General features: G+C 43.4%; 2 protein-coding genes and 1 non-coding gene across 3 annotated transcripts in view; 1 reads left to right on the top strand and 2 right to left on the bottom strand.

Moving 5' to 3' along the window:
- The window catches only part of LOC144483343 (uncharacterized), a 263,183-nt gene that overhangs the window by 175,129 nt on the left and 66,966 nt on the right, over positions 1-21,088 (bottom strand). The gene's annotated exons all lie outside the window — the stretch shown is intronic.
- The window catches only part of LOC144483346 (uncharacterized), a 341,173-nt gene that overhangs the window by 315,837 nt on the left and 4,248 nt on the right, over positions 1-21,088 (bottom strand). The window lies entirely within an intron of this gene.
- trnav-cac (transfer RNA valine (anticodon CAC)) lies at positions 13,882-13,954 on the top strand. Its single transcript has one exon. It is a non-coding gene; the product is annotated as a tRNA-Val (tRNA).

Here is a 21,088-nt window from a genome sequence, read left to right as displayed (position 1 = left end):
TTTGTACAAAGTAGGCAATATTTTTCCACATCCTCCGAGCTATAAATCCTCATTAAATATCTCGGAGTTTGGCTGGGATACAGGAACAGAGTAGGGAGAGTAGCTGTCGAGTATTTACAATACAGCATTATGCTCTGTGCTTGGAGAACCCTTAATTCAGATTGATCATTGGACACAGAATCATCACTATTTCTGCAACAAAACACAGAATGTATCAAATATCTGGGAGTGAAAATAACACTTGGAACAAATATTCCCCATTTTTTAGTTCGTATTTGTCTATTTTGCTGCAGCTGTTTCTCTGATTGTATCTTCCTCTAAATCTATTCCTGATTCATTCATTTATATCACCGGTTCTTGCTCTGCTTAACTCCAGGTCTCGCCTCCAATTCCAATTATTCAATCCCTCTTGTTTTCTTCCCATATCTCCACCTACATTTCTCCCTTGTCTCTCCCTTACAGGTTTCAATAACAGATATCCCGCATAATGGACCATCAGCTGGTGCTCAGGTCCATCGTAATATTTTGATACTTTGAAAAAATTCCAGTAGTCATTTTACATTCCACTCCATGGAAGTACTCCAGAATGTGATGCATGTTGCTGTTGTTCGGAGTGAGATTAATCAACAACTTGCAGCCAATGCACATAGTACAAATCATGTATATCCAACGCCCAACATATCGACAGACATATCAAACACTCCCGCATTAATATCAAATATTAATTTCCACACCAAATGCCGTTATTAGTCATTTCCTTGGATATAATGAAACACAGGAGGAATTGCAACCGACAGGAATGTTCTCGGTGCCAATATGAAATAATGCATGTCTATGTGTACATATGATAGGGAGATCTGAAATAAAAACAGAAAATTGCTGGAAAGACTCTGTGGAGAGAGAAACTGAGCTAAACATTTGCGACTTTGAAACTCCGAGTTGGCTGAGCAAAGGAGATAATTCTGCCTTTTACTGAAAAGGATATATGAAAATTCTGTCCCAAGGCAACTTATCGAAAACCACACATCAGTGTTGCATTTCTACTTTGTCCTCGGTGACGATATGAAAGATATTTACCATGGAAGTAATATATATGATTACGTATTCCATTAAACCTCCATTGACGTCATACTCCTTTAATATTCTGGATCGAGAGAATGCAGAAACCAGGAAACGGCAATTAGTGGAATTGCAGCTTCCCGTTTTGATTTTAAGTGAGCAATTTTGGAAGGAGAGTGTTGACCATAAAAAACAACTTACTTTTGCATGGACAATTATCGGTGGAGTGTCTGCGACCTCTCAATCACAGCAGATATTAACACAAGAGTGACAATCGATTGAAATCCAATGAAATACAATCACCTGATGCCCTGAGAGCATCCGCTCGTTCAGCCTGCAACAGAACCGTGGCCTGAAATTTGTCATTTCATCTGTTAGCAGAAACACCACAGACTCTTCAAACTCTTCATTCACTCAACAAGACCTTTGACCAGTCCTAATGGAGACAGCACATCGGTATCAGGCGCTGGGGTGTGTTACTGTGTCAGTGAGTCACTGAGACACAAAACCCGAACGTAGCAGATAAACTATCCAGTTATATCCCGAGGTGATGAGAAGCTTTTTTTATTGGTCGAGGTTCATCCTAAGCAACTCCGTGACGAAGGACTCTGTGCTTTCCACTCCATCTGACGAAGGAGCAGCGCTCCGAAAGCTCATGGTATTTGCTGCCAAATAAACCTGTTGGACTTTAACCTGGTGTTGTGAGACTTCTTACTGTGTTCACCCCAGTCCAACGCCGGCATCTCCTCATCATGTCTACGGGCTGTTCCCAGGGACAAACCGAGACAAGCACCAATTGCTGTTGGAGAATTTTCAACTCGGTAAAATACACTATTTGCCTTCCCGAAACCAGTTGATCTTCATGTGCAAAGAATTGTCCTCGATCGAGTGTTGCAGACAACACATTCCAGGGCGCAGGACTACCGATTGAGGGACGCACTAAACCGTGAGGCAGTTGCTGCAAAGGCGCAATGGGGAAAACTGCGACCTTTCGGCCATTGTGATCTGAGGGGAGCAGAACACACATGAACGCCCCGTGCTGTTGGACTCACATTGAATGAATGCAGTGAATATTACACCTCTCGCAATTCTACTGAAGCACCTGAGAGTGTAACTTGTTCAATGTAGACAACCTAAATAACATCGCCCTTCCTGTATTGACGATCTTGAAATATGTATTATGTTTCATTGATTGCACTGAAGCTCTTCAATGTGCAACATTATCTTTGCAGAAAACTTCAGTATCACTGCACTTTCTGAAATAACCATTTTGCAACGTTCTGTAATGTTTCATTGAATGCGTTGAAGCGCGTCAGCGTGCAAAATTATCTGTGTCCGAAACCGAAACGTTATTGCACTTTCTGTAAAAACCGTTCTGAAAAATTCTGTAATGTTCCTTTAATTATACACTGAGTGCAACAGCTTCATTGTCGAAACCTTGAATGTTATTGCACTTGCTGTTATGGCCATTTTGAAGTATTTTGTAATGTTCTTTCAGATACTTTATGAATAAGTTTTCTTTTGGAAAAAAGCACAACGTCCCAGTTTGCGAGTTCACAATCCTCACAGCTGTCACTGCGCCCTTCAGTAAGTTGACTACATTGTGAACTACTGGTGAATACAAAGAGCTTCTACAAATACATAAAAGGCAAAAGAGTAACAAGGAAGAGAGTAGGGTCTGTTAAGGATCAACTAGGTCATCGATGTGCGGATCCACAACAGCTGGGTCAGATCCTAAATGAATATTTCTTATAAGTATTTATTGTTGAGAAAAGCATAGATGTTCGGGGCCTTGGGGAAATAAATAGTGATGTCTTGAGGAGTGTACATATTACTGAGAAGGAGGTGTTGGAAGTCTTAAAGCGCATCAAGGTGGATAAATCCCCGGGATCTGATTAAATGTATCCCAGGACATTGTAGGAGGCGAGGGAGGAAATTGCGAGTCCCCCAGCAGAGATATTTGAATCATCGACAGTCACAGGTGATGTGCCTGAAGATTTGAGGGAGGCAAATGTTGTGCCTTTGTTTTAAAAGGGCTGCAGGGAAAAGCCTGGGAACTACAGGCCAGTGAGCCTCATACCTGTGGTGGGTAAGTTGTAAGGTATTTTGAGAGGCAAGATCTGCAGGAATTTAGAGACGCAGGAACTGATTAGGGACATTCAGCATGGCTTTGTGAGTGGAAAAATCATGTCTCACAAACTTGATTATGCTTTTTGAAGGGGTAACCAAGAAGGTAGATGAGGGCAGTGCAGGTGATGTTGTCTACATGGACTTTAGCAAGGCTTTTCACAAGGTACCGCATGGCAGGTTGTTGCATAAGGTTAAATATCATGGGATCCAGGGCGACGTAGCTAAATGGATACAAAATTGGGTTGATGACACAAGCCAGAGGGTAATTGCCGAGGGTTGTTTTTCAAACTGGAGGCCTGTGACCAGAGGTTTGCCTGAGGGATCAGTACTGGGTCCGCTGTTATTTGTCATTTATATTAATGATTTGGATGAGAATATAGGAGGCATGGTTAGTAAGTTTCCAGATGACACCAAGATTGGTGGCATAGTACACATTGAAGAAGGTTTTCTCGGACTGCAACGGGATCTTGATCAATTGACCAGTGGGCTGACGAATGCAGATGGAATTTAGTTTAGATAAATGCGAGGTGATGCATTTTGGTAGATTGAACCAAGGCAGGACTTACTCAGTTAATGGTAGGGCGTTGGGGAGAGTTACAGAACAAAGACATCTAGGGGTACATGTTCATCGCTCCTTGAAAGTACAGTCACGGGTGGACAGAGTGGTGAAGACGGCATTCAGAATGGTTGTTTTCATTGGTTAGAGCATTGAATACAGTAGTTAGGACGTCTTTTTGAAGTTGTACAAGACATTGGTAAGGCCACACTTAGAATATTGTGTACATTTCTGGTCACCCTATTATAGAAAGGATATTATTAAACTAGAAAGAGTGGAGACAATATTTACTAGGATGCTACCGGGACTTGATGGTTTGAGTTGTAAGGAGAGGCTGGATAGACTGGGACTTTTTTTCTCTGGAGCGTCGAAGGCTGAGGGGTGATCTTACATAGGTCTATAAAATAATGAGGGGTAGATCAGCTAGATAGTCAATATCTTTTCCCAATGGTGGGGGAGTCTAAAGCTAGAGGCATAGGTTTAAGGTGAGAGGGAGACCGTACAAAAGTGTCCAGAGGGGCAATTTTTTCACACAGAGGGTGGTGAGTGTCTGGAACAAGCTGCCAGAGGTATTAGTAGACGCGGGTACAATTTTGTCTTTTGAAAAGCATTTAGAAAGTTACATGGGTCTGATGGGTATAGAGGGATATGAGCCAAATGCGGGCAATTGGGACTAGCTTCAGGGTTTGAAAAAAAGGGCAGCATGGACAAGTTGGGTCAAAGGGCCTGTTTCCATGTTGTAAACTTATATGACTCTATGACTCTATGGTGCTATCCATTCCTCAGGAAAATGGTTACTCGGGCCGGCTGAAGCATGTTAGCATTTTACTGCTCTTTATTTCTATGTATTTTGTTAACGTTGAGCTCTTGACTGTTGTGCGGGAAAGGTTAATCCAAATTAATATCATCACCGCGATATTGAGCCAGGTCTGCACCGACAGCAGTTATTTGTTCAGTCACTTCAGTTGCAGACGGAGATCTGTGCACCGTACAGACAAGGAGGAGTCTGTTGACCTATTGTGCCTGTGCCAGGACTTCGCATGGGCTATCCAAATAAGTCCACATCCCTGCTCTTTACAAAGAGTCCTGAAGGAAACTTGGTCCATCACGCAAACCAGCCTCCCATCCACTGACTCTGTCTACACTTCCCGCTGCCTCAGAAAAGCGCCCGGCATAATCAAGGACCCCATGCACACCGGGCATACGCTTCTCCACCTTATTCCGTTGGGAAAAAGAAACGGATGTCTGAGGTCACGTACCAACCGACTGAAGGACGGCTTCTCCCCTGCTGCCATCGGACTTTTAAATGGATCTACCATACATTAAGCTGTTATTTCTCTACACCCTGGTTTTAATTGTAACACTGCATCCTGCACCCTCTCCTGTCCTTCTCCCCTATGTTCTCTATGTATGGTAAACTTTGTCTGTATAGCATGCAAGAAACAATACTTTCCACTGTAGACCAGTGTTTGTGAAAATGCTAAATCAAATCAAATCAAGTTTATCCAAACCCAAGACAATTCCTCCTATACATCTTTTGAAACAATATTCAGTTATTTCATTCAGAAAAACAATGAGAGAAATAAAACCTGAAATAGAGGCATGCATTCTAATGAGCATTTTCTAAAATTTTATACTGTTGACGGATTGCGATATTAAGAATGCTGAAAATTTATTGTACTGAGCTGGTGCTCCCAGTTTGTCTGATTCTCGGAGCAGCGCTCCGGAAGCTTGTGCTACCAAATAAACCTGTTGGACTTTAACCTGGTGTTGTGAGAGTTCTTACTGTCATGAATTAGCGCAGAAAGGAGCTCTCAGCTAATTGGATGAATCCAGAGCAAAGAGCCCAGGAGCTTATTGGATATCAGCTGATGACGCTGCCAGGAATAAACCAATTTGTAGATTGTGGTATCCAATCAGCTCTTTATTCTCTAATCAGTGCTCTCCACTCTTCCGACCATAGGTTCTGTAGGGTGTGACGTCAGATCAGCCACAGCCAATGCTCTCAGCTTTATCTTGTTCAAGCTTCTGCAGCTTTTGGAGAAACAAGTCCCTGGAATCCAGGAGCAGCAGCAATGCGGCTCCCCGTTTTCACTCTGATCTGGGTGACATTCATTGTTGATGAGTTTAATACTTTAAAAATGAGTTATTTTCTGGAGGAATAAAGTTGAAAAGCAGGACATTCATGTTATACAGGTATTGGACAAATGAATTCTTGCGAGTGGTTTTAGTCTTTTGAAAATAGATTCGAAAAGCACACTGAAAAGGCGATTTCGAGAAATGGTACTCGGATTGGGAGATGAGAGCTATCAGAATGCAAGATTATGATTACTTTCTCGACTGACCAAAGAAACTAACGCAAACCTGACTGATCTATTTATAATGATAACGAGGATTGGTGTGGTGGACGGGGAGAGGATGATTCCACTTGTAGGAGGAATCCAAATATATGTCCCAAAATTCTAATGAAACAAATAGATCAACTGGGAATCGGAGAGAAACATCTTTAGAAAGAGTTGGGTAGAATGTGACTCATATTAACACAATGAACACTTGAGGAGAGGAGCAAATACTTATTTAAAGGTAAACTAAACTAAACAGCTGAGGAAGAAAGGGACAACTGCATTGAGAAGAGGCGAGAGGGAGGAATCTCCAGGGGACTGTAAACGGGAACATAGATCAGTTGGAGAGAATGTGGTATGATTCAATACATTCAATACATATTTTTATGTTGCACTGTCAGTGAATTTTCTCCCTTAGTTCAATTGAACTTTTAATCAATGTTTTTCCTTTCTTTAACCGTGTGTTTCAGATCTGAGCGATGGAGATTCTGTTCCTCAGCGGGAATCCTCACTCACACGGACAGAGGGAGAAGATGTCACTTTAAACTGCACCTTTACCGACGATGCTTATTATTTATTTTGGTATCGTCAATACCCAGGAAAACAGCCTGAGTTTGCAGTCCGGAGAGACAAGAAGGGCGGTTTTGAATTAAAGGCGGATTTCGCTCGGACTCGGTTTTCTGATTCAGTCCAGCAGTCAGACAATTTGTACCGAGTGACTATTTCGGAGCTGCGGCTGTCTGACACCGCGGTCTATTACTGTGCACAGAGTCTCACAGTGATGAGAACGAGTGAAATCCTCGTACAAAAACTGCCGCAAGTTTCTGAGTCACAGCTGCTGTCTGTCGAGTGTTGTTTCTAACAGCGGGTTATACACTAACACGTCAATACATTCCTGTGAACGCAAACCAGCCCACAATTCACACAAACACCATCTAAAATCGTTCACAGAATCCGTCTGATTATTACATTCACTGTGCGAGGGAAGAATTAGCTGTTGTTTATTTGGAATCACCGGGAAATCGGCACTAATATTGAGAATTCAAAATGCTGCAGGTAGCCTTGAACTAGTTGTACCCTTGTTCTGATGTTTCAAAGAAACTCGGGGCAAAGAAACGAATACAGTTTGGTTTGATATGTCAGTCAATAGTGTAAACTGATGCCCGCCTGCTGAGGCAAATCCTCATAATCACAACAGCCTGATTAAACATCTCTCAATGTTACAGTAATGAAATAAAATATCAACTGAGAATCGAAGAGAAACTTCATTGGAAAGAGTTCGGAAGAATGTGACTCATATTAACACAATGAACACTTGACACATATTAAAACTAAGAATCCTTAACAGTAAAGGTACAAAAGTTTATTTCAATACATGCTTAGAATCCAATGAACAATGATTAATATCTCTATTAATAATCTCGGAGGACAGGTTTGGTGTACTCTAGACACTGGAACATTTGGTAAGAAAATCGACTGAATGCAGAAACCTAATTGAGAAGAGCGTCAGAAAGTTCCTGAAGGACAACTAGGGATGGACAATAAATAGCGGCCGAGCCCGCGATGCCCACATGCCCGAAAGTCTTTCTTTAAAAGTCTGCTGTAATCACCAGAAGTGCTTTGGGAAATCGAAACCGCGGGATAAGTCTTCATGCTCAGACAAATATTTTGTTGGGATATGGGCCAAACGCGGGCAATTGGGACTTGCATAGTGGTTAGAAGAGGGTAGCATGGACAAGTTGGGCAGAAGGGTCTGTTTCCATGCTGTAAACCTCTATGACTCTATGACTACTTCCATATCCGTTATTTCCCTGAATATCCACAAATCTATCAACTGCCTTCAAGAAATCAAACGACTGTACAATCATCGCTCTCTTTGACACATAGAGTGCATTAAAGCGAATGTATGGTTTTTGACTGAGATGATTTTTGAGATATGCCTCTGATGAGTTTTATTTCATGTTGTAATAACAGCACCAGAGTCTCCTATTCAGAGTTGCTCGTAAACGACAGAAACTACTATAAAGAGGGATTTTACATACACTGACAGACATTCAGCACAAAGAACCTGATCATTCGGTTTAATTGGTTTTAATGAGATGATTTTGTTTCTATTAACTGTTCACAATCCAGCTCAGAGATCGGATTCAGTGAGAGGAGGTGAGAATGCCTTTGCTGGTTTTTGTACGGACTAACTGCGTCTCTGTAACTGCGGTTCAGCGCACACTGTTACAGATACACGGCAGAGTCAGAGACACGGACCCCGGTGATATTTAATGGAGCTGTTTTCTTGTCTCTGTCCAAATTAGCAGAAAACTGGTCCGAAAAATCAGGAGACTTATCCCCCTTCCCCTTGCCGTAACTTTTCAATAAATATCTCGGAGCTTCTCCGGGATACAGGATGTACCAGAATAGAGTTTGGTCAACGTACTTATCTTTATAACTGCAGTTCAAAATTACCGTCTGTACTTCCTGAACCGTTAATTCAGGCGGCTCCTGGGAAACTGAAGTTTGGACATTGGTTCCTGTAACAACATATAGACTGTGTGAGAAATCTGTGAGTGAATATAACCCATTGAACACACACTGAGGATTTGAGCACAGACTCACCGGGCAGCATGTCCATTATTATCAGTAGAACACGCAGGGAACATGTGGTTCCTGAATGGACAGTAAACAGCGACACTGTTTAAAATATGTTGTTGCTTCTAGTCTTATATCACGGAGTAAACTCAGATCAGAGGCAGCTTCAATAATTGGCAAATTGGGGGGTTTTCCCAGTGTTGCAATTGGCTGGTCCCCTTGAGATAACGTCAGCTGTGGACCAAACACTGTTAGTGGAGGACTAAACACAGCTGGCTCCCTCCAAACACATTCCATCCCGGGCTGTGTGTGTTTTTCTCACTCTCTTTCTCTCTCCATGAGAGGTGAATAACATTATCAGTTACACTGTCTCTTTCTCGGTTAACCCTCTTTCATTCGAACTCAATGTCCCCCTTTTTATAGATAGATTTTTCTTTCTAAATAAAGTTAAAAGTGAAATAAATAATTTACCCTCATTTACTCTGCGGGTATTAATGAGTGCATCCACTGCATAAACATAATAGTAGCTACTGCTTTATTTATACCGGGGATAAGTAATCACCCAAGTCCACATTGACTTGCATTTCCACTGGGATTACTCTTATACTGGGAAAGTACTGATTCAATCAGTCATGATTTCTGTCCAGAAACTTCAAAATGTGACAACTCTCAGTGTGCCTTTAATATTGGATCACATTTAACAGGTTCCCCTGACAGATAGGCATCTGATACAGAAAGATGGGAAGTACTGATTTATTAAGTTATTCACTCGGGACATCTGTGGGTTTTGTGATTTTGATCAGGAAATGATTGGATTTATACAGGAATAATCTGAGCGCCAAATGTCACATTTCCCCAACAGTGACAATCACTGACGTTAGGGAGGGAAAGCCACTCAGCTGGGGCTGCATTGTCAGGTTCATCATCTGTACATTTTCTCTGAAATTCAATGCAATGTGTTTTGCGGACAAGGAACCATTGATTGAGGACCTGCGCCAGTTTTTGTACGAAGCCCGCGGGATCCTCATTCAGTGTGGGTCTCAGTGCACAGTAATGCACGGCGTTATCTGTCATCTTCAAATCTTTCATGGACAAGTGAAAAGTGCTTTGTGTCTCGCTGAGATTCCAGCTGAAATGTTTAAAGCCGGGAGCCGTATCGGTAAATCCATAACTCTCGGCTCTGAGCAGATACTGAGGAGCTCGGTGTGGATACTGGCGATACCAGAACAGGACATAGACTGTAGCTAAACTCGATACAGAGTAACTGCAGGGTGTTGCTGAATCTTCACCCTCTGATGCTTCAACTCCTGGTTCTGACTGGGACACTGAGTCACCGTTACTCATCGCTGAAAATAGACAACAGACGCGCAGCGGTTTAGAAGGAGTAACAACAACGGAATAATCACCTAGAAATGGAAATGGGCAATTAATATGGTGATTGGCGGATTTCAGTCAAAGGTTCAAAATGACCGTCCTGTGAGCAGGACAATAAGAAGTTTCACAACACCAGGTTAAAGTCCAACAGGTTTATTTGGTAGCAAAAGCCACACAAGCTTTCGGAGCTCCAAGCCCCTTCTTCAGGTGAGTGAAGGGGCTTGGAGCTCCGACAGCTTGTGTGGCTTTTACTACCAAATAAACCTGTTGGACTTTAAGCTGGTGTTGTTAAACTTCTTATTGTGTTTACCCCAGTCCAACGCCGGCATCTCCACATCATCAGGACAATAACCAGAGACAGACAGACTTTCACCCCCATAGTTCCAGTCTGAACACCAGAAACAGAGGCAGTGATCACTGTCTGCATAAGACCTGGAAATGGAGAAGTTGAAACAGTCAGTGGAATGGTATGAGGCCGAAAGTCACTTCGTCTCTCCGCCCATTTTTACATCTTCAAACAGACGCTTCCTCTCGAAGGGAATCGTGATTTTTCATAAGTGATCAGAGAGCGCCCTCCCGTGGACAGCAATGCCGCATATTGGAAACAGATACACACACGGTCACCTGTAAAGGCTGATAGATACATATCCAGATAATAGAATCATAGAATCATAGAATTTGTTCAGTACAGAAAAATGCCATTCGGCCCAACGAGTCTGTACCGATCACAAACCTACCCAGGCCCTCTTCCCGTAACCTCATACATTAACCCCGCTAATCCCCCTGACACTAGGGTCAGTTTATCATGGCCAGTCAAACTAACCTGCACATCTTTTTGGACTGTTGGAGGAAACTGGAGCACACGGAGGAAACCCACGCAGACACGGGGAGAACAGATACACACACGGCCACGTGCAAAGACCAACACGTGTCAGGATATATAAACATATAGATAAAAGCCCAGACACAGACATCAATTCCAATGTCCCTCGTTATAAATCCGGAATTATTCTGTAGATTTCTGACACATTAGTCTGAGTTGCTAACTATGAAAACACACGAATAACTCCAACTCCGTGTTCACTAGAAGCCTCGTGAACCGCACAGAATCAACAAAAGCATAGACACAGGGACAAGTAAACACAGTGATCGATTCTCAAACTGATCGACTCAAACACACACAGACAATCACTAAGGAAGATAAACAAACAGACTAAAACAGCCACTGACACACTCAAGAGAAGTTCACCCATGGACAATGTCAAAAGCGTACTAGCTCCAGAGTAAACTTCCTGAACTGGAATTCCCTGGGGTCGTGTCAGTGCGGCAATATCGTGTTAGATATTCATTGCGATGGAACTGCCCATTTTAACAACAGGAACAGCCAGAAATCTATTTCTCATCAATGGTGATCATTAATTGATGACTCAACAGTGGACACTTTTGGAGAATAAGCAATAATGGATGTATTTATTTTTACAGCCAGACATATTCTGGATGTGTCCATATCATGTTTAAAGTTTATTTATTAATGTCACAGCTGGATTACATTAATACTGCAATGAAGTTACTGTGAAAATCCCCTAGTCGCCACACTTCGCCACCTGTTCGGGTACACGAAGGGAGAAATTTAGCATGGGAATGCACCTAACCAGCACGTCTTTCGGACTGTGGGAGGAAACTGGAGCAAATCCACACAGACACAGGAAGGACGTGCAAACTCCACTCAGACCCAAGCCAGGAATCGAACCCGAGTCCCTGGCGTTGTGAGGCAGCAGTGTGCCACTGTGCTACCGTGCCACCCCGTGTGAGGTCAGTGTAGGTAAGACAGATTCCCCACCCATTCTCGAGGTTGCCAGATCGGATGTTTGGGACACAGGAGGACAACACAAGGAGACTGCTTCAGGTATAGGTGATTAATTCTCCTCTGTTATATTCCACACTCTGGAAAGTTGTGGAGTTAATTAGTTATATTATATATAATTCAGAAATAATGGGGAGATGCTTCATCCGATTAAACTCGTTTTGTAAATTTTGTAAATTTGTAAATATATGTTTACATTGAAAACTATATTGGGAAGCTATATCCAATACTTCATGCCATTGGGTCAGGGAAACGTTGTTACTTAAAGCAAACTGTACATGGATTCCACAGAAACTCCTTCTTCAAATGGGGATTGGACAATGACTTGAAAGGGAGAAAAATCAGCTTCATGGAATGAGAGAAGGAAATTGAAATGAGAACAAAGAACAGTGCAGCACAGGAACAGGCCCTTCGGCCCACCAAGCCCGCACCGATACATCAGTTTGGTAGCTCATCATAATATAACTGGCAGAGGCATTAAGGACCCCATGCACTCTGGACATTCTCTCCTTCACCTTCTTCCTTCGGGAAAAAGATACAAAAGTCTGAGGTCACGTACCAACCGACTCAAGAATAGCTTCTTCCCTGCTGCTGTCAGACGTTTGAATGGACTTACCTTGCATTAAGCTGATCTTTCTCTGCACCCGAGCTATGACTGTAACACTGCATTCTGCACGCTCTCATTTCCTTCTCTATGAACGGTATGTTTTGTCTGTATAGAGCGCAACAATACTTTTCACTGTATGTTAATACATGTGACAATAATAAATCAAATCAAATCAAAGTCTTTATTGGATCAATATGTCTACAGCAGTCCCAATGAGTGTTGCAACATTTCAAAAGAGTCCCATTGGGTCCTACGGACGCCAGCAGTTTCTGTAGTGTAATGGTGGCTGCATTCACCTCACACACGGAAAATCCCTAGTTCAAAACCATGCCGAAATATTATTATAATTTGTTCATTAAGGTGAGGGAAGTTTACATGATTGAAATTTGTTGCTGAACATTATCCGAAACTCGATATTAAAGACATGTTATCTTTGCTCTGACCTCGGCCTCAAAATCTTTCAGCAAAATCAGAGATCTTGTATTTTTATGACGCAATGAGAGGAAATAGATGTCCCTGTTTTGACACCGTGGACATATCAGCAACTCATTCAGTCCACAACAGAATTGAATGGCTTTGTTGATGCAGACTAACAAAGTTAATCATCATCTGAACCATGTGTAATAGGATTGTGTGCTCCAAAAGGCAGACACAAGTGAAACTGTAACTGAATTGGAGGAAATGGCGCACATTGCGCGGAACCATTATTTAACATCGTTCTTCAGAGTAAAGAAATAGGGAAAACCACTCAGACAGTTGAGGAAATCGAGAATCAGTGCGGATCTACTGGACTTTCCTACAGCTGAACGGGATTAAGACGCCTGAGTGTTTCATACACAGAATAAAGAGGGATCAAGTATAACTAACAAATCATTCTTAAATCTATTCCCTTTAAATATATTTGATTTTGTTTAAAAGCTGATTGTGGTCAATCTCAATTAAGTACCGTGACATGTGTATTACCCAGTGACCCGATTCCTTTTGTTGGTCAGCCATGTTTGCAATTCAATGTTGCCTATTTCGGAGATATTTCATTCAGAATGAGGAGATATGTAATGAATAAAAATATGTTAATATTAAACATTGAACAGCGAACAAATATTGGGTGGAACTGGTTGAAATTATTCGATGGAAGATGAGAATGATGTATTAATGATTGAGCAGAAATCATTGCTCCCTTAGATATTTGCCGGACGACCGCTTTTAAAGGTTGAAGTTCAAGATAAGTTGAGAAATCAGGTTGAAAGAAACGGTTTTTGTCTTGTATTGAGTGACATGGACTCTCAGTATAACCATTGGAGCCTGCAGCAACACAGTCGAGTTGAACATTGTGATCATGCCAATTGGTGGCACTATGCTGTCAATTGTTTCTGTAGTGTAGTGGTTGTCACGTTCGCCTCACACGCGAAAGGTCCCCGGTTCAAAACCGGGCAGAAGCATTTATTGAAATTATTCAGTGAGTATGAGGGAAGTTTTGCATGGTTTCAGTTGTTGCTGAACATGATCTGAATCTCAATGTTGCAGCCATGTTATCTTTGCTCTGACCTCGGCCTCAAATGCTCTCAGCAAAATCAGAAATGCTGTATTTTAAGACGCAATGAGGAAATAAATGTTTGTACTTTGACACCGTGCGCATATTAGCAACTTGTTCAGTCCATAACAGAATTTAATGGATTTATAAATGCAGACTAACATAGTTAATCACCATCTGAAACAGGTGTAATAGTACTGTGTGCTCATAAAGACAGACACAAGTGAAACTGTAACTGAACTCGAGGAAATGGCGCACATTTCCTGGAAACATATTTTTAAAATTGTTCTTCATAATAAAGAAATGGGAAAAAATCACTCAGGCAGATGAGTAAATCGAAACTCAAGTGTAGATCTGCTGGACTTTTCTATAGATGTATGGGATTTAGGCGCCAGAATGTTTCACACGCAGAATAAAGAGGGATGAAGTATAACCAGCAGATCATTATTAAATCTTTTCCCTTTAAAGATATTTGATATTGTTTAAAAGCTGACTGTCTCAAATAAGCACCATGGGATGTGTATTACCCAGTGACTCGATTTCTTTTATTGGTCAGTAATGTTTGCAATGCAATGTTGCATATTCCCGAGATATTCAACTCAGAATGAAGATGTATGTATTAAATACATGTATTCATATTTAATATTGAATAACGAAACAAATATTGAGTAACTAGCCAACGTTTCGAGTTTGGATGACCCCTCATCAGGGCTCAGGGCAAAGAAAATCAGACAAGATTTATATTATGAGGGTGGAAGGGGGGTGCTGTAATTGGACAAAGGGAATGAAAAGGAGAATGCAGAAGGCTGAGAGAGGTATGAAAAGTGTTAATCAGAACGGTAGAGCAGAGGTACAGATGGTTTGCCCTGAATGGAGGGGGGGTTGGTAGGGGTGGGGGAGGGGGGAGGGGCGGTTGGTGGGAGGGAGGGGGCGGGTGCGGGCGAGAAGAAGAGCAGGAATGAAGAAGTTGAAAAATGGAAGTGAGAAAGAAGTACGATGAAGTGGAGGAATGAGATGAAAAGAAGAAACAAAATGAAATAAAATAAATGGAAATGGGGTGAAGGTGGAGGGGAGAAACATGGTCTGAAGTTCTTGAACACAATGTTCAGTCTGGAAGGCTGTAAAGTGCCCAATCGGAAGATGAGGTTCTGTTCCTCCAATTTTCATTGGGGTTCACTAGAACATTGGAAAAGGCCAAGGACGGACATGTGGGCAGGAGAGCAGGGTGGCGTGTTGAAGGGGCAAGTGACAGGAAGCTCTGGATCCTGCTTGCGGATGGAGTGAAGGTGTTCAACAAAGCAGTCATCCAATTTGTGTTTGGTCTCTCCAATGTAGAGTAGACTGGATTGGGAGCAGCGAATTGAATAGACCAGGTTGAAGCAGGTGCATGTGAAGCACTGCTTCACCTGAAAGGGTGTTCAGGACCCGGGAGGTGAACAGGGAGGAGGTAAATTGGCAGATGTTGCACCTTCTACTATTGCATAGGAAGGTGCCATGGGTAGGGGATAGGATGTTGGGTGGGATGCAGGAGTGGACCAGGGTATCCCAGAGAGGATGATGCCTGTGGAATGCTGATGGTGGAGTGGGGGGGGGGGCTTAAAGGGAAGATGTGTTGGGTAGTGGCATCATGCTGGAATTGGCAGCAATGGCAGAGGATGATCCTTTGAATGCGGAGGCTGGTTGGGTGAAAAGTGAAGACAAGGGGAACCCTGTCCTGGTTCTGGGAGGGAGGGGAGGGAGTGAGAGCAGTGGCTGGGGTGTGGGTCGGACATGGTCAAGAGCCCTGTCAACAACAGTGGGTGGAAAACCTCAACGGTTGAAGAAGAAAGACATATCTGCAACGCTATTTAGGAAAGTGGCATCATCAGAACAGATGCGGCGGAGGCGAAAGAATGAAGAGAATGGGATGGAGTCCTTTCAGGATGTGGGGTGAAGAACTGCAGTCAAGATAGTTGTGGGAGTTGGTGGGCTTGTAATAGATACTGGTGGATAGTCTAACCATGAGAACCTGCAGCAACACAGCAGAGTTGAACCTTGCAGACAAGTCGATTGGCTACACCGAACTGCTGGTAGTTTCTGTAGTGTAGTGGTTATCATGTTTGCCTAATGCGTGAGAAGTCCCTGGTTCAAAACCAGCTAGAAACTTTAGCATTTCAGGAAGTATGCATGATTTTGGTTATTTGCTGAACATTATCCAATTCTCGATGTTGCCATATTATGTTTTGACCTCGGTCTCAAATGCTTTCAGGAAAATCAGAAATGCTGCATTTTTAGATGCAGTTGCAGGAAAGAGACGTTTGTATTTTGACACCGTGCATATATTAGCAACTTGTTCGATCCATGGGTTTATAGATGTAGACCAACATAGTTAATCACCATCTGAAACATGTCTAATAGTAGTGTGTGCTCATAAAGACAGACACAAGTGATACTGTGACTGAACTAGAGGAATTGGTGCACATTGCACAGAAACATCTTTTTAAAATCGGTTTTCATAATAAAGATACAGGGAAAACCATTCATGCTGATGAGGAAATCGAGGCTCAGTGCAGATCTACTGGACTTTCCTATAGATGAATGGGATTTAGGCACCAGAATATTTCACACCCAGAATAAACTAACTGGTCATTCTTAAATCTCTTCCCATTAAACATATTTGATTTTGTTTATAAACTGATTGTGGTCAATCTCAAATGAGCATCATGGGGTGTGCATTAACCAGTGACTCGATCTGTTTCGTTGGTCAGTCATATTTGCAATTCAATGCTGCATATGTCAGAGATATTCAATTCAGAATCAGGAGATGCATAATAAATAAATGTATCGATGTTAAATGTTGAATAATGAAACAAATACCTGGTAAAATAGATTGAGAATGTGCATTTGCCACAGTGGTTCATTTTCAGTTTTTGTTTCAGATTCCAGCATTCACAGATTTTTGCTTTTATTTTTTCGCTCTGACCTGAACCTCAAAATTCATGATGTGGAGATGATGTCTCCACATCATGGCTACCATCGACACCGCAAACTGCCGGCTCCAAGTGGAGAGGATCGCCAAGAAGATCGCGCATATCGACACAGACATCAAGTTTCTACAAAGATGCAAGAAAGCAGACAAGATACCGAAAGGACTACAGATCACGAACCCACTCAGGTCAACCTATAACACAGACTACGCTGAGAGACTTTGCCGTCGCACCTCTCTCACCCTCCTCAACCACCTCATACACCAACTCTACAGCAAACGCCGCAGCCTGGAAACCAAGATCGAATCCATATTCTCAACTTGCGCTCAGGACGCAGACCAGCTGCGAAACTCTGCTAAGCAGACGAGACAAAGGAACTACACCATCTACATGCACACCAAAAACAGGAAACTTGAGAAACTCGGCATCACCACCAGCAGCAACCAAGCCTCCCCCGGTACCACAGTAGAAAACAGTACCACTGCAGGGAAGTCCATTGTCAACTTGTCCGACTACACACTTCAACCCCCCTCAAAATTCATTCAGGGCGATCGGAAATACTGGATTTTCATGAGAAGAAAAAGATGATGTGTGGGAGGAAACAGGAACACCTGGAAAACGTGCAGACTCCGCACAGTCACCCCAAGCCGAGAAACGAACCTGAGTCCCTGGTGCTGTAATGGCTGTCCAAAGAGAGAATGCGACAGCCATTCGCAGTATTTTCCCCTGGTTTCTGTGGCTATAGCTCATCTTTCATTCCCTCACCCTGCAGTATAAATATCTCCCACTTTCTATGTCTTTTTGCTTTGACAAAAGGTAATCTGGACTCAATATTGCAAATATCTCTGACATTAAGTGACGTCCATCTTTGTGCGGGGCACATGTGCTCCATTTGGACAGAAGGTGGAGAGTTGGAACAGATGCGCCCCTGACAAAGATGGCGTCGATGTGGGGGCGGGACTTTAGGCGGTGCCCGCAGAACGCTCAGGCGGTTGGGCTCGCACATGCGCATTGCAGCGGGAGTGTTTTGTTGACGGAAGCGCGCGGCTTCTTCTCTTGATCGGAATCAGATTTGAAAGGGGGGACGGTTAACGATCGGCGGCGTTGTCATGGCTGCAGGGGTGGGACTTGTCAACCGCGCGCGCTGGCACAAGCGGACCCTGAGCGGCACCAGCAGGTGCGGAGGCCGCGCGGGGAGCCGGGGTCTCGAATAAGCGGCAAGCCGGGTCAGCCCGCCTCTCTCGAGGGGACGCCACCGCACACTGACCCGGGGACGTGGCACCAACCCAAAACTTCCCAACCCCGGGTTTTTCACGCCTCTTTTACCCCTCACCGAGCTCCTCAGCACAAAGCAGCCCCTCAAATCCTCCAGAAACCACTCAGACCCCACTTGGCATCTTTTCCCCAGGTCATGACCCTGAGATGCCATCTTGGTTTCAGCCCCTCCACCTGATCAGGTGCCAACTGTGGTGGTGGTTGGAGGAACGATTGCTCGTTTCCAGGGCCGGCTGCTGAACTGGATCTCTCTCAATGTCCCGCAGTGTTTGTTTTCAAGATACAATTTGGTACATCTGGTGATTTGTCGCTTTGTCCCTAAATGGAGGGCAAGTGGATTGGCACCCTGATTATCAATTGACACTCATCCACTTCTGCCATCCTCCATTCCCGTGGCAGTTCAGTGGACACAACGGCAGTGGGTGTCTGAGGTTTGCCTAAGCTTTAGTTCATGCTGGCACTATTGCCACCACGTTGGGGTCCTCAACAGAGAGACTCCCTCTTTAAAGAAGGTCTTGAAAGGGTGACCAATTTGTGTTTTCTGTTTCTCATAGGAGCCGTGGTCAACAGTGTGGCTAGAGAGACTCCATGTACCCAGTCGCATATTCAGACAAACAGCTACCGGACATCAGCGTCCAAGAAACAGACCGGATCCTGGTTGAGAAAGTAAGTTGGATTTGAATGTGCCTTTAGTGTGTGACTGACAATGCCCCTGGTTTGTCCACGGTGGTGAAGTACCTTGGTGAACCACAGCAGCCTGTGTGATAAAGGGTTAATCATCATCCTTACTTCCAGGCCTGGGTATAAGATCAGCATATGGCCTCCCCTAACCGGCCCCCTTTACTGATACCCTGCTCACTTTCTGTTTTCATCGCCTTGGGCCCATTGAAACAGCTGCCCATGAATCTGTTCATCATGTACATGGCTGGCAACACCAGCTCCATCCTCCCTATCATGATGGTGTGCATGATGGCCTGGAGACCCATACAGACACTGATGTCCATGTCAGCAAGTGAGTATTGTATTGAATCTACAGCTCAGAAACAGCTCTGAACCGGCATCACTTGAGCAGCTTAGAATAGAGTTCTGGGAGTTGGGTAATTAAGGGAGTCAGGGAAGGAAGGAAAAGAGGTGCTGTTGTGCTTTCTCACTTTCCCAGCCTTTAGGAAGTGATCTTACTCTTCCACAGGAGAAGAAGCTAGATTTTTGGTGAGTATCTGCTAAGTGACTAAGATTTATTCTGTTCCTAAGGATCAAAATAGTATAGCAACAGGTGGTAAGGTTAATAAACTACTTAAAAACAAAAATAAATTATCATTGGATAAAAGAAACAGTTTATTAGTACACATTCAAGCTGCAGCATTTGAGAGTTCCTGGGTGTCAGTTTGATCCAGGGCAAACAGGCATAGAGGTTTACAGCATGGAAACAGACAGAAAAAAAACAGCCAGGAAACAGACCAATGAAATTTTTAAAAAATTTAAAATTGACAAACAGAAATCATCATCATCATCGAACTCATTCTGAGTAAATATTCTCACCAGGTCCTCTGTTGGGGTCCTGCTAAGCAGCTTTAATGGTCGGTGATTGCAGAAACTGAGCAGTCACAGGAATGTGGTCAAGATAGTCCAGTCCCATAATGCCTCACATTCAATCTGCAGTCCTTCAATTATAACAGAATATGTGGCTGTATGTAGTAGCCTCGGCCATGGTCAACCCCAACACTGCCTTCTTGAACTGCTGCAATGCCTGAGATGTAAGTACGCTCATAGTGCTGTTGGGGAGGGATTTCCAGCTACACATTCCAAACTTTCACGAGATTATAGGTGGATACCAGATTTATATATTCCATTCAACCACTCCCAAGGTGAGTTATTCCAATTCCTTTATTGTCCAGGACAATATATTCACAATATCTTTAAAACAGAAATTAAACATTCCCATTTGATTTCAGGTATTAACATATTCTGTTAGTTTGTTCTTTATTGTCGATATCAGGCTGGGGTTGTTCCTCTTGGAGCAAAGGAGGTTGAGGGGAGATTTGATAGAGGTGGACAAGATTCTGACAGGTTTAGATAAGATGGACAAAGAAAAGCTGTTCCCATTAGCTGATGGGACAAGGACGAGGGGATTTATGGTTTTGGGCCAGAGATGCAGGGGGGATGTGAGGAAGAATATTCTGATGCAGCGAATGGTAATGACCTGGAACTCGCTGCCTACGAGGGTGGAGGAAGTGGAGTCAATAAACAATTACAAAGGAAATTGGATGGACATTTGAGGGGGTTTCAAACAGAAATAGTGACTCTTAACTTCCTAACACCCTGTCGCTCTGTGATCCGTGTGAAATTTAAAACCGGGTATTCGCAACAAGACTCAAAGACCATCAGTCCACTGGAAGTAAAGTCATGAGACCGGCCAGTCCAGCAGAAAGAAACCCTCCGACCCTCCCCATTGACCAACTGTGAGAATGAACAAAATGTCCTGGATGTAATTGAGAGCAGAAACAATAACAGCAGAATCCAACCCCGAGAATCACTCGTGAACTCGTTGGTGTCTCAGCAGAGCGGATGAAAGACTGAATCTCTTCTCACACACAGAGCAGGTGAACGGCCTCTCCCCAGTGTGAACTCGCTGGTGTGTCCGCAGGTTGGATAATCGAGTGAATCCCTTCTCACACTGAGAGCAGGTGAATGGCCTCTCCCCAGTGTGAACTCGCTGGTGTCTCAGCAGGCTGGATGAATCACAGAATCCCTTCCCACACTGAGAACAGATGAACTGCCTCTCCCCAGTGTGAACTCGCCGG

The sequence above is a fragment of the Mustelus asterias genome, unplaced genomic scaffold (assembly GCF_964213995.1).
Source record: "Mustelus asterias unplaced genomic scaffold, sMusAst1.hap1.1 HAP1_SCAFFOLD_63, whole genome shotgun sequence".
NCBI classification, from domain to species: domain Eukaryota; kingdom Metazoa; phylum Chordata; class Chondrichthyes; order Carcharhiniformes; family Triakidae; genus Mustelus; species Mustelus asterias.
This window is presented reverse-complemented; position numbering and strand designations above follow the sequence as displayed.